A 13,101-nucleotide genomic window follows, 5' to 3' on the forward strand; every position below is an offset into this window, starting at 1 on the left:
GCACTCTGGATGCCCCGTTTCTTTTCTTTTTTTCCTTTCCTTTCCTTTCCTTTCCTTTCCTTTCCTTTCCTTTCCTTTCCTTTCCTTTCCTTTCCTTTCCTTTCCTTTCCTTTCCTTTCCTTTTTCCTTTCCTTTCCTTTCTTTTTATGATCTCGCTCTGTCACCCAGGCTGGAGTGCAGTGACATGATCATGGCTCACTGTGACCTCCACCTCCTGGGCTCAGATCCTCCTGCCAGGTGCGTGCCACCTGCTTACCTAATTTTTGAAGTTTTTGGGGGTAGGGACAAGGTCTCACTATATTGCCCAGGCTGGTCTTGAACTCCCGGGCTCAAGCAGTCCTCCCACATTGGCCTCCAAAGTGCTGGGATTGCAGATGTGAGCCACCATACCCCGCCTGGACCCCTAGTTTTATCCCAGCCTACGCATCTACCCTCATGAAGGAATATTTCATTTTAGGACTGGGAAGACTTTGAATACATCCTGGATCCAGAAGCCAAGAAGCTGGACGACTGGAATGAGGCTATGGATGGGGAGTGGGAAAGGCCTCTGATACCAAACCCAAAGTATAAGGTGAGGGGGGTCTCTCTTTCCAATGGGTGTGAGAGATGAGACAAAAGAAATGTAAATGCTAATTGATGAAACAGAAATTCTGAGATCCTGTCATCTTCCTTTCCCTTAAGCCCCCCAATAAGACTGTAGCCTCATCTGAGCCCTGCTGTCAGGGCTATGCCTACATAGGATGGGGTGGACTGGTAAAGGCCAACATTGACAGGTATAGGGCCAGGCAGCCCTGGGCCTGGAGTTTGTCCAGAGTGGTGAAAAGCAGCCTGTCACAGGAGCGTAGTCAAAATAGGACATGGGTTTGGGGTCAGGAACTGGAAGTCTTAGAAACAGGCCAAAAGGAAAAAGGGTAGGACATGAATGAGCCAAAAATGCAAGGGGTAGGGACACTTTTTATTTTATTTATTTATTCATTTATTTTGAGACAGAATGTTGCACTGTCATCCAGTCTGGAGTGCAGTGGCATGATCTTGGCTCACTGCAACCTCCACCTCCTGGGCTCAAGAGATTCTCATGCCTCAGGCTTCAAGCAGCCAGGACTACAGGCACGCGCCACCACGCCCGGCTAATTTTTTGTATTTGCGGTAGAGACAGGGTTTCACTCTATTGGGCCAGGCTGGTTATAGCATATCCACCATCCCTACACAGGAAGCATGGTGGCATCAGCTTCTGGGGAGGCCTCAGGTATCCACAGTGATGGCGGAAGGTGATGGCAGGGTGTCTCACACGGTGGGAGCAGGAGCGAGAGAGAAAGGGGGGAGGTGCTACACAATTTAAAAGTAAGCAGATCTCATGATCACTCACTCACTATTCAGTACCAAGAGGGGATCGTGCTAAACTATTTATGAGAACTCTGCCCCTGTGATCTAATCACCTCCCACCAGGCCTCACCTCCGACACTGGGGATTACAATTCAACGTGAGATTTGGGTGGGGACATGATCCAAACCACATCAATTGGCCTTTCTGATTGCATAAGATCAGAAGAATGACAAAATACTAATGCCATGTTCACTGTTTGGTTCTTTGCTTAGGGAAAATGGAAACCTCGGATCATTGGTAATCCCAATTACCAGGGGGAATGAATTCATCTCAAAATAGATAACCCTAAATATAAGCCTGATGCCACCATTCATCACTATTATAACATTAGTGTTCTCAGCCTGGACCTTTGGCAGGTAAAGCCCTCTGGGCTCAGAGCCACTGAGCCGCAGTTTCTCAGTTTTCACAAAGTAGAAAGAGCCCCAGGCTGGAAATCATAAGACTTGAATAAGTCTTGGTCTTTCTAAGCCTCAGACTGCTGATCTTTTAAACGGGGCCGTCACATTCTTCCTAATAATTATAACAGTTACTAAAATTTGCTGAGTCCCTCTCATGTACCAAATGCTGTACTAAAGACTTTGCATATGCCATTTAATTTTCACTAGGAAGTCTCCTACTTCTTTTTTTTATTTTGGAAAATTTTAATATATTCTCTATTGTTAAGTGCACCAGATGCTGGACTTCTGAAGCAACAATTATACTTCAGCATAATAACATTTTCTACATTTTTTCTGTTAATGTTGCTTATTCCTCTGATTTATCTAGAATCAATGAATCTGAAAAACAAAAAGATTCTTTAAGCACCTGGTAAATTTCGGGTCACACATTAGAAAATGAGCAAGCATCAGTAATATTGATGGGAGTGAAAATATGACATTGCGAAAGTCTCCTACTTCTAAATGTGAAAAGGAGACTCAGAAAAGTTAAATAATTTGCCTGAAGACATATATCTGTTAAGGTAAGTAGAAAAGCTAGAATTTAAGTACAGCTCTTTTTTTGTTTGTTTGAGACAGAGTCTCACTTACTCTGTCATCCATGCTGGAGTGCAGTGGCGCAATTTCAGCTCACTGCAACCTTTGCCTCCTGGGTTCAAATGATTCTCCTGCCTCAGCCTCCTGAGTAGCTGGGACTACAGGCATGTACAACTACGCCTGCCTAACTTTTCTATTTTTAGTAGAGACAGGGTTTCACCATGTTGGCTAGGCTGGTCTCCAATTCCTGACCTCAAGTGATCCACCGCCTTGGCCTGGGATTACAAGCGTGAGCCACCATGCCCGGCTGAGTGCAGGTCTTTCTGATGTCAGATTCAAAGTTCCAGTACTTTACACTGCTTCTGCTGGTCCTACATGATCCTTGGAGGTGCTTCTAGGGATAAAGGGAAGTCAGAGATGTGGTAAAACTCTGAAACATTAAAATCCCCAGACAGATGTTAGGGGTGATTGCCCCAGCCATGATGATAAGTCCTGACCCAGCTTCCCTCCCTCTGCCAGTCATCTTTCCTCTAATTGGAAGGTAAAGAGGAGGGGACAAATACTCCAGCCTTTGAAAAGTTGTCCTCCTCTCCATCTCTTTCTTCTCTGAGACTTATTACTAAAGATGGAGAGGACTGCTCCCCAAATCAGGAGAAAAGAGAGTGCCTCAAGGCCCCAGAGTAAAGGTCTTGGCCATGATTCCTCCCAGGAGTCTGTTAGAAACTATAGTCTACAAAGTCCTGGATGAAGAATTCCCCTGGAGAGGAAGGGAACTCACTTTTGTTAAACACTGGCCTGGGGTCAGTGCTTTACCTACATTACCTCCCCAGATTCTCACAACTCTATCAGGTAAGTACTATTATCCCTTATTATTTCTGCTTTTTATGTTTGAGAGAATTGAGACTCAGAAATCCCAAGTGACATGTCCAAGAGCACACAGCTAACGCATGGTAGAGACATGATTCAAACATAGGTCTGTCTGTCTCTAAAGCCTTTGCTGTAATGATTACACCCACTGTACAACAGAGCCTCTGGAAGCCATAGCCACCTGTCCTTGGGTATATCCTGCAAAGTCCCATGGCCACGGAAATCTGTGTCTCTGATCAGTGATTTCTACAGTTCAGAGCCACCGAAGGTTTCTGGGACTGACGCCCCCTATTTGAAGCTTTCTTGGTTTGTTTATTTATTTTCTACTTTATTTATTTATACTTTCTTGCTTCTCTGGCTCAAGAAGACCAACATAGGAGTAGAATGAGGTCATGTATGTAAATAACCAGGAGCATGTGTAGCGGAGTGGGGAAGGGTTCAGAAGAAAAGGAAGGAAGGGAGGAAGGGACACATTGTATCTTTCTTTTCTTTTCTTCCTCTCTAATTTGAAGAATGTGGATACACTTTGTATTGTTATTTTTTTTTTACAGTTGTCTCTTTTTAATACATAAGGAGAACTTTCCACATCTCGTAAACATATGTGATCATATTAATATGCCTAATCTGATTATTTCATTAAAATGCTTATCTCCCCACTGAAAACATTAAGGTACACATTTTAAACTATATCTTTATTCAAATACAAAATTAAAAGTATTTGACACTAATTGCTCTGGGTTCTATCAACCTCTGCAAGCAGGCAAATCTTAGTATTTGAAGAATTTAAACCATGCCAGAGGAGTGCTTCTCAAACTTTAACATGCATATGAATAAAGTGGGAGGTCTTATTAAAATACAGATTCTGATCCAGTAGGTCTGGAATGAAGCCCAAGAGACTACATTTCTAAAACTCCAGCATTATCTCTTAATTTTGTGAGGAGTGTGTGTGTGTGTGTGTGTGTGTGTGTGTATTTGAGAGAGAGAGAATTCTGCACAATGCAGACATTACCCTTGGGAGCATGTTTTCTTCTAACTTCTAATCAGGTCTGGCACTCACAGGTCCTATTCCACCACCTCCCACATCCCCCACCCCCGCACTCAGCCAGCACAGAACATCCAGGTTACCACGGGGTCCCTGCACTTTATTGGAAAAGTCAAGTGACTCTCAGCATGGGTGGGAATTCCCTCACCTGGTTCCGCCCCAATTTCCAGCCTTCAGATGCTCTGGCAGCCCAGATGCCCTCCCCATCCCTCCTTGGTCCCAGCGTAGTAAGATGATCAACTTTCCTGCCTAGTCCCTGACCTCTCCTGTTCCCTATTCTGACACTTCCAAAGACAACCCCTTTACCTTTTTTTCTTTGGTGGAAGTGACTGCATTGTTTTTTTTTCGTTGTCGTTGGTTTTGTTTTTTAAATCAGCACAGAGGCTGGGAGGAGATGGTAGAGAACAAAGAAACGTTTCCTCTTACCATTGGAACTCTTCATGATCTTTGAAGGAATGAGTGTAGTCTAACCACAATGAGTATAACCTAGTCATAATGTCATCACCCAATGGGTTCATCTAACCCACTGCCCGGAAAAGCTGGAGCACTGAGAAGAGCAAGTTTCCACAACAGAGAGTTTAATAAATGCAAAGCTCGCTAAGCGGAAGGATAGGAAATTTTTATTACTCATATTAGCCTCTCTGAAAATTTGAAGGCTAGGATTTTTTTAAGGATAGCTTGGCAGGCGGGGGGCTAGGGAATGGGGAATGCCAATTGGTTGGGTTGAGGGTGAAATCAGAGAGTCAAAACTGTCCTCTTGAGCTGAGTCAGTTCCTGGGTGGGGGCCACAAGACCAGATGAGCCAGTTTATCAATTTGCGTAGTGCCAGCTGCACTCTGCATCAGAATGCAGAGTCGGAAAAACACCTCAAATACCAATCTTAGGTTTTACAATAGTGATGTTATCTACAGGAGAACTGGGGAGGTGGCCTCTGGCTGCATGACTCCTGAGTCATAATTTCTATTTTGTTAGTTTTACAAAGGCAGTCTGGTCCCCAAGCAAGGAGGGGGTTTGTTTCGGGAAGGGGCTGCTATCGTCTTTTTAAAAAAAAAAAAAAAATAGATTATAAACAAAATTTCTTCTATAGTTAGTTTGGCCTATGACCAGGAATGAACAAGGGCAGCTTGGAGGTTAGAAGCAAGATAGAGTTGATTAGGTCAGATTTCTTTCACTGTCACAGTTTTCCTAGGTCAGATTTTTCTCACTGTCATAATTTTTGCAAAGGTGGTTACAATAATACAAAGCACATTGATATCCCTTACATCGTATGGTCTGTGCCACAGCCCTGTGAGGCCAAGAGGGTAGGACTTACCGTTGCCATTTTACTAATGAGAACACTGAGGACTCAGAGAGGAGACTTGACTTGTCAGGGCCTGTCGCTAACAAGTGCCCAGACCTTTGCTCTTTACATGTTATTACTCAAGTGGTATAGCACAGGTAACTTGCAATGAATTCCTTAGGGCCTTAGGCTTTAGTCGAACACAGTTCACAGTTCTTTTACAGAGAAGATATAAGTAGACCATGATCACCAGTTAGGATGCAGGACTGGCAAGCTCATAGCCCATGAGTTTAATGTAAGGGCAATGGGGGCAAAAGGGCATTAAAAACAACAGCGAGATTAGGAGCAGTTCTCATGAAAGTAGGGAAAGTGGAAAAGCCAACAAATAGACAGTTCTCTTAGCAAGACTGCTGATGACTCAAAAAAAATCCCAAAGGTAAGAAAATATCTTAAAGATGCAGAAGGAATTTTAAAAACCAATTGTTAAAAAATGGCTCATAGCAAAATAATTATCTCTATTCAAAGTGGCTATTTTATCACTTGTTTCTCTCTTGGAGGCAGGGTTGGTTGGGTAATGTAAGCCCAAATAAAAGCCTTTCTATTAAAAACAAGAAAACTTTTTTGGCTATGAAACAGTAAGGCAGGGTTTTTTGTTTTTGTTTTCAATTTTTAGTTTTTGTGGGTACATAGTAGGTATATATATTTATGGGGTACATGAGATATTTTGATACAGGCATGCAACATGTAATAATCATATCAGGGTAAATGGGGTATTCATCACCTCAAGCATTTACCCTTTGTGTTGCAAACAATCCCATTACACTCTTTTAGCTGTTTTTTTATTATTATTATTATACTTTAAGTTCTAGGGTACATATGCACAACGTGCAGGTTTGTTACATATGTATACATGTGCCATGGTGGTGTGCTGCACCCATTAACTCATCATTCACATTAGGTATATCTCCTAATGCTATCCCTCCCCACCCCCCACCCACAATAGGACCTGGTGTGTGATGATCCCCTTCCTGTGTCCCAGTGATCTCATTGTTCAATTCCCACCTATGAGTGAGAACATGCCATATTTGGTTTTCTGTTCTTGCGATAGTTTGCTGAGAACAATGATTTCCAGCTGCATCCATGTCCTTACAAAGGACATAAACTCATCCTTTTTTATGTCTGCATAGTATTCCATGGTGTATATGTGCCACATTTGCTTAATCCAGGCTGTCACTGATGGACATTTGGGTTGATTCCAAGTCTTTGCTATTGTGAATAGTGCCACAAGAAACATACGTGTGCATGTGTCTTTATAGCAGCATGACTTATAATCCTTTGGGTATATCTCCAGTAATGGGATGGCTGGGTCAAATGGTATTTCTAGCTCTAGATCCTTGAGGAATTGCCACACTGCTTTCTACAGTGGTTGAACTACTTTATAGACCCACCAACAGTGTAAAAGTGTTCCTATTTCTCCACATCCTCTCCAGCACCTGTTGTTTCCTGAATTTTTAATGATCGCCATTCTAACTGGTATGAGATGGTATCTCATTGTGGTTTTGATTTGCATTTCTCTGATGGCAAGTGATGATGAGCATTTTTTCATGTGTCTGTTGGCTGTATGAACGTCTTTTGAGAAGTGTCTGTTCATATCCTTTGCCCACTTTTTGATGGGGTTGTTTGTTTTTTTCTTGTAAATTTGATTGAGTTCTTTATAGGTTCTGGATATTAGCCCTTTGTCAGATGAGTAGATTGCAAAAATTTTCTCCTATTCTGTAGGTTGCCTGTTCACTCTGATGGTAGTTTCTTTTGCTGTGCAGAAGCTCTTTAGTTTAATTAGATCCCATTTGTCAATTTTGGCTTTTGTTGCCGTTGCTTTTGGTGTTTTAGACATGAAGTCCTTGGCCATGCCTATGTCTGGAATGGTATTACTTAGGTTTTCTTCTAGGGTTTTTATGGTTTTAGGTCTAACATTTAAGTCTCTAATCCATCTTGAATTAATTTTTGTATAAGGAGTAAGGAAAGGATCCAGTTTCTGCTTTCTACTTATGGCTAGCCAATTTTCCCAAAAGCATTTATTAAATAGGGAATCCTTTCCCCATTTCTTGTTTTTGTCAGGTTTGTTAAAGATCAGATGGCTGTAGATGTGTGGTATTATTTCTGAGGACTCTGTTCTGTTCCATTGGTCTATATCTCTGTTTTGGTACCAGTACCATGCTGTTTTGATTACTGTAGCCTTATAGTATAGTTTGAAGTCAGGTAGCATGATGCCTCCAGCTTTGTTCTTTTGGCTTAGGATTGTCTTGGCAATGCAGGGTCTTTTTTGGTTCCATATGAACTTTAAAGCAGTTTTTTCCAATTCTGTGAAGAAAGTCATTGGTAGGTTAATGGGGATGGCATTGAATCTAGAAATTACCTTGGGCAGTATGGCCATTTTCACAATATTGATTCTTCCTATCCATGAGCATGGTATGTTCTTCCATTTGTTTGTGTCCTCTTTTATTTCATTGAGCAGTGGTTTGTAGTTCTCTTTGAAGAGGTCCTTCACATCCCTTGTAAGTTGGATTCCTAGGTATTTTATTCTGTTTGAAGCTATTGTGAATGGGAGTTCATTCATGATTTGGCTCTGTTTGTCTGTTACTGGTGTATAAGAATGGTTGTGATTTTTGCACATTGATTTTGTATCCTGAGACTTTGCTGAAGTTGCTTATCAGCTTAAGGAGATTTTGGGCTGAGACGATGGGATTTTCTAAATATACAATCATGTCATCTGCAAACAGGGACAATTTGACTTCTTCTTTTCCTAACTGAATACCCTTTATTTCTTTCTCCTGCCTGATTGCCCTGGCCAGAACTTCCAACACTATGTTGAATAGGAGTGGTGAGAGAGGGCATCCCTGTCTTGTGCCAGTTTTCAAAGGGAATGCTTCTGGTTTTTGCCCATTTGGTATGATATTGGCTGTGAGTTTGTCATAAATAGCTCTTATTATTTTGAGATACATTCCATCAATACCGAATTTATTGAGAGTTTTTAGCATGAAGGGCTGTTGAATTTTGTCAGAGGCCTTTTCTGCATCTATTGAGATAATCATGTGGTTTTTGTCTTTGGTTCTGTTTATATGCTGGATTACGTTTATTGATTTGCATATGTTGAACCAGCTTTGCATCCCAGGGATGAAGCCCACTTGATCATGGTGGATAAGCTATTTGATGTGCTGCTGGATTCAGTTTGCCAGTATTTTATTGAGGATTTTTGCATCGATGTTCATCAGGGATATTGGTCTAAAATTCTCTTTTTTTGTTGTATCTCTGTTCAGCTTTGGTATCAGGATGATGTTGGCCTGGTAAAATGAGGGAGGATTCCGTGTTTTTCAGAAGGAATAGTTTCAGAAGGAATGATACCAACTCCTCCTTGTGCCTCTGGTAGAATTCGGTTGTGAATCTGTCTGGTCCTGGACTTTTTTTGGTTGGTAGGCTATTAATTATTGCCTCAATTTCAGAGCCTGCTATTGGTCTATTCAGGGATTCAACTTCTTCCTGGTTTAGTCTTGGGAGAGTGTAAGTGTCCAGGAAATTATCCAATTCTTCTAGATTTTCTAGTTTATTTGCGTAGAGGTGTTTATAGTATTCTCTGATGGTAGTTTGTATTTCTGTGGGGTCAGTGGTGATATCCCCTTTATCATTTTTTATTGCGTCTATTTGATTCTTTTCTCTTTTCTTCTTTATTAGTCTTGCTAGCGGTCTATCAATTTGGTTGATCTTTTCAAAAAACCAGCTCCTGGATTCATTGATTTTTTGGAGGGCTTTTGTGTCTCTATCTCCTTCAGTTCTGCTCTAATCTTAGTTATTTCTTACCTTCTGCTAGCTTTTGAATGTGTTTTAGTTGTTTTTAAATGTATAATAAATTACTGTTGACTGTAGCCATCTTGTTGTACTATCAAATACTAGATCTTATTCATTCTACCTAGCATATATATATATATATATATATTTTTTTTTTTTTTTTTTTTTTTTTTTTTGAGACAGAGTCTCACTCTGTCACCCAGGCTGGAGTGCAGTGGTGAGATCTCTGCTCACTGCAACCTCTGCCTCCCACGTTCAAGTGTTTCTCCTGCCTCAGCCTCCCAAGTAGTTGGGATTACAGGCATCCACCACCACATCCAGCTAAGTTTTTGTGGTTTTTTTGGGTTTTTTTTGTTTTTTTTTTTTTGAGACAGAGTCTCGCTCTGTCGCCCAGGCTGGAGTGCAGTGGCCAGATCTCAGCTCACTGCAAGCTCCGCCTCCCGGGTTTACGCCATTCTCCTGCCTCAGCCTCCCGAGTAGCTGAGACTACAGACATCCGCCCCCTCGCCCGGCTAGTTTTTTGTATTTTTTAATAGAGACGGGGTTTCACCGTGTTAGCCAGAATGGTCTCGATCTCCTGACCTCGTGATCCGCCCGTCTCGGCCTCCCAAAGTGCTGGGATTACAGGCTTGAGCCACCGCGCCCGGCAATTTTTTGTATTTTTAGCAGAGACAGAGTTTCACCATGTTGGCCAGGCTGGTCTCAAACTCCTGACCTCAGCCTCCCAAAATTCTGAAATTACCTAATTATGTTTTTGTACCCATTAACCATCTCCACTGCTCACAGCACCTCACCCCTGGTTCCACTCCCCCGCTTCCCAGTCTTTGGTAACCATCATTCTACTCTCTGTCTCCATGAGTTCAAGGCAGCGGTTTTTTCAAAGCCTAGGGGAGGGACATGGGATTACTCATGCTACAGACTTTCCAGCTGATTGTACAACTACGCCCATGAAATTGACTTGATGATTTATTTAACATACTGCAAAAGTAAAAAATTATAAAATGACCATCATTTTGCCCTTTTTGATACATACTCAGATACTGAAAAGTTATGACAATAACCACTAGTGTCTATTGTGTGACTATTAACTGCTAGACACTGTGCTTGACATATATTATCTCTAATTCTCATGAAACTACTCTCAGGGAGTTATTATTTTCCCTACTTTACTTATGGGGACTAGGCTCAGAGGGATTGAGCAAACTTGCCCGATATCACACAGCCAGTATGCGGTTCAGCTGGTCTGACTCCATGGCTTGTGTTCTTTGTATTCAGTTCCTTTCTCATTCAGTAAACACGGAAAACATTACATACGGTGGATTTCATTAATCTTTTCCTTTCATTGCAAATACTAAAAATGTTATTAAAAAATAGAGAACTATAGTACACGATCTACATTGTATAGAATCTGGCTGGGCGCAGTGGCTTACACCTGTAATCCCAGCACTTTGGGAGGCTGAGGCGGGCGGATCATTTGAGGTCAGGAGTTCAAAACCAGCCTGACCAACATGGTGAAACCCTGTCTCTACTAAAATACAAAAAAAAAAATTAGCCGGGCGTGGTGGCACATGCCTGTAATCTCAGATACTCAGGAAGCTGAGGCAGGAGAATCACCTGAACCAAGGAAGTGGAGGTTGCAGTGAGCCAAGATCATGCCACTGCACTCCAGCCTGGGCAACAGAGCGAGACTCCCTCTCAAAAACTAAAAATAAAAAATGAATCTAGGCCGGGCGCGGTGGCTCAAGCCTGTAATCCCAGCACTTTGGGAGGCCGAGACGGGTGGATCACGAGGTCAGGATATCGAGATCATCCTGGCGAACACCGTGAAACCCCGTCTCTACTAAAAAATACAAAAAACTAGCCGGGCGAGGTGGCGGGCGCCTGTAGTCCCAGCTACTCGGGAGGCTGAGGCAGGAGAATGGCGTAAACCTGGGAGGCGGAGCTTGCAGTGAGCTGAGATCCGGCCACTGCACTCCAGCCCGGGCTACAGAGCGAGACTCTGTCTCAAAAAAAAAAAAAAAAAAAAAAAAAATGAATCTAAATTCTGCTTGCACTTCTTGTTGAAACTTTTCTTTTTCCTATGGTCTTTCAGTTTTTCTGATTAAGGAGAGAACCTTTTTTGTTGCCCAGGCTGGAGTGCAATGGTGCTATCTCAGCTCACCACAACCTCCAACTCCCTGGTTCAAGTGATTCTCCTGCCTCAGCCTCCCAAGTAACTGGGATTACAGGCATGCACCACCATGCCCAGCTAATTTTTGTAATTTTTAGTAGAGACAGGATTTCGCCATGTTGGCCAGGCTGGTCTCGAAATCCTGACCTCGTGATCCGCCCACCTCGGCCTCCCAAAGTTCTGGGATTACAGGCGTGAGCCACTGCGCCTGGCCAGCTTTTTAAAGGCGTCTCTATGTAAGTATCATCAGAAGTAGGCACTATCAATCTGAGCTGGGGCAAGAGCCAGTGGGCACCAATTTGGAGGCTAGCAGAGTGATAAAATTTACTTCACAACCTTTTAAAATAGTGTTCAGAGGCATAAGGAGCACAGAATCTTGGGAAACTAAATTAATTTTGTTCCAGAGCAGATCAGCTAGGGCAGTACAGGATTTTGGACCCTCTGTGTTATTAATAACCCTGTATTTCCTGAGTTATTAATAACAGTTAATTATTGATTATAACCTCTGGGCCAGTAGCCTGGGAATATGCATTTAGCAAGGGTCTCCGGGTGCTTTTTAAGCCCTTCGACATTTAGGTACCTAGTTTTAATAATCCTGTTGTTTTCACTTCAGCAGGTAAAACCGGGCAGCATCTTTAACAATTTCCTTCTTACAAATGAAGAGTTTGCTCAAAAAGTTGGAAATAAGACCCGGGGAATAAGAAAAGTAAGGTATTCCCCCACTCTGCATTCCAGATGTCTGACTCCTCAGTTGTTCACTGTTCTTTGCATTTCAAAAATCAGCCGCATAGTCTTTGTCTCATTTTTGGTCACTTGGCCCTGAGAGGTAGGAGAAGGAACTCATGTTCACTGGACATCTATAATTTTGTACTTGTGGCTCTGTCAGCACTTTCCAAATACTATCGCACTTAGCCCTAAAACAACCCAGCAAGACAGATATTATTACTTCCATTTTTCAGATGTAGGAACTGAAATTCAGAGTATAAAGTACCCAAAGTCATCCGCAGCCTTTGACTTGTTGAAGTTTTGCCTTCCCTTTTGATTCACAAACTATAAGAGTCTCTTATATTTTCTTTATAATTTTACTTTTCATGTTTATTATATTTTTAACCACCTAGAGTCTACTCTTGTATAGGATATAGAATTGTTGAAATATGGTAATTATACTATCCAAGCCTTAATGTATCAGTTTCTGAGAGGAGGATGTTCAAGTCTTCAGCTACAATTATGCATCTATTTTTCCCTGCAGTTTCTCTCTCTGTCTGCCTCTGTGTGTGTATATATAAGTATTTATATTTATATCTACATTTGTAAGAGACAGAGTCTTGCTCTGTCTGCACAGAGTGCAGTGGTGTGATTGTGACTCACTGCTGCTTCAAACTCCTGGGCTCAAGCAATCTTCCCACCTTAGCCTCTCGAGTAGCTAGGACTACAGAAGTGCAGAAGTGTGCCACCACACCCAGCTAACTTAAAAACAATTTTTTTTTTGGCCAGGCGCGGTGGCTCACGCCTGTAATCCCAACACTTTGGGAGGCCGAGGCGGGTG

General features: G+C 42.2%; 1 pseudogene; it reads left to right on the forward strand.

The window, feature by feature from the left end:
• Nucleotides 1–13,101, forward strand: part of LOC144337562 (calreticulin-like) — a 45,801-nt pseudogene that overhangs the window by 29,868 nt on the left and 2,832 nt on the right.

This window comes from Macaca mulatta, chromosome 1 (genome assembly GCF_049350105.2).
Source record: "Macaca mulatta isolate MMU2019108-1 chromosome 1, T2T-MMU8v2.0, whole genome shotgun sequence".
Classification (NCBI taxonomy): domain Eukaryota; kingdom Metazoa; phylum Chordata; class Mammalia; order Primates; family Cercopithecidae; genus Macaca; species Macaca mulatta.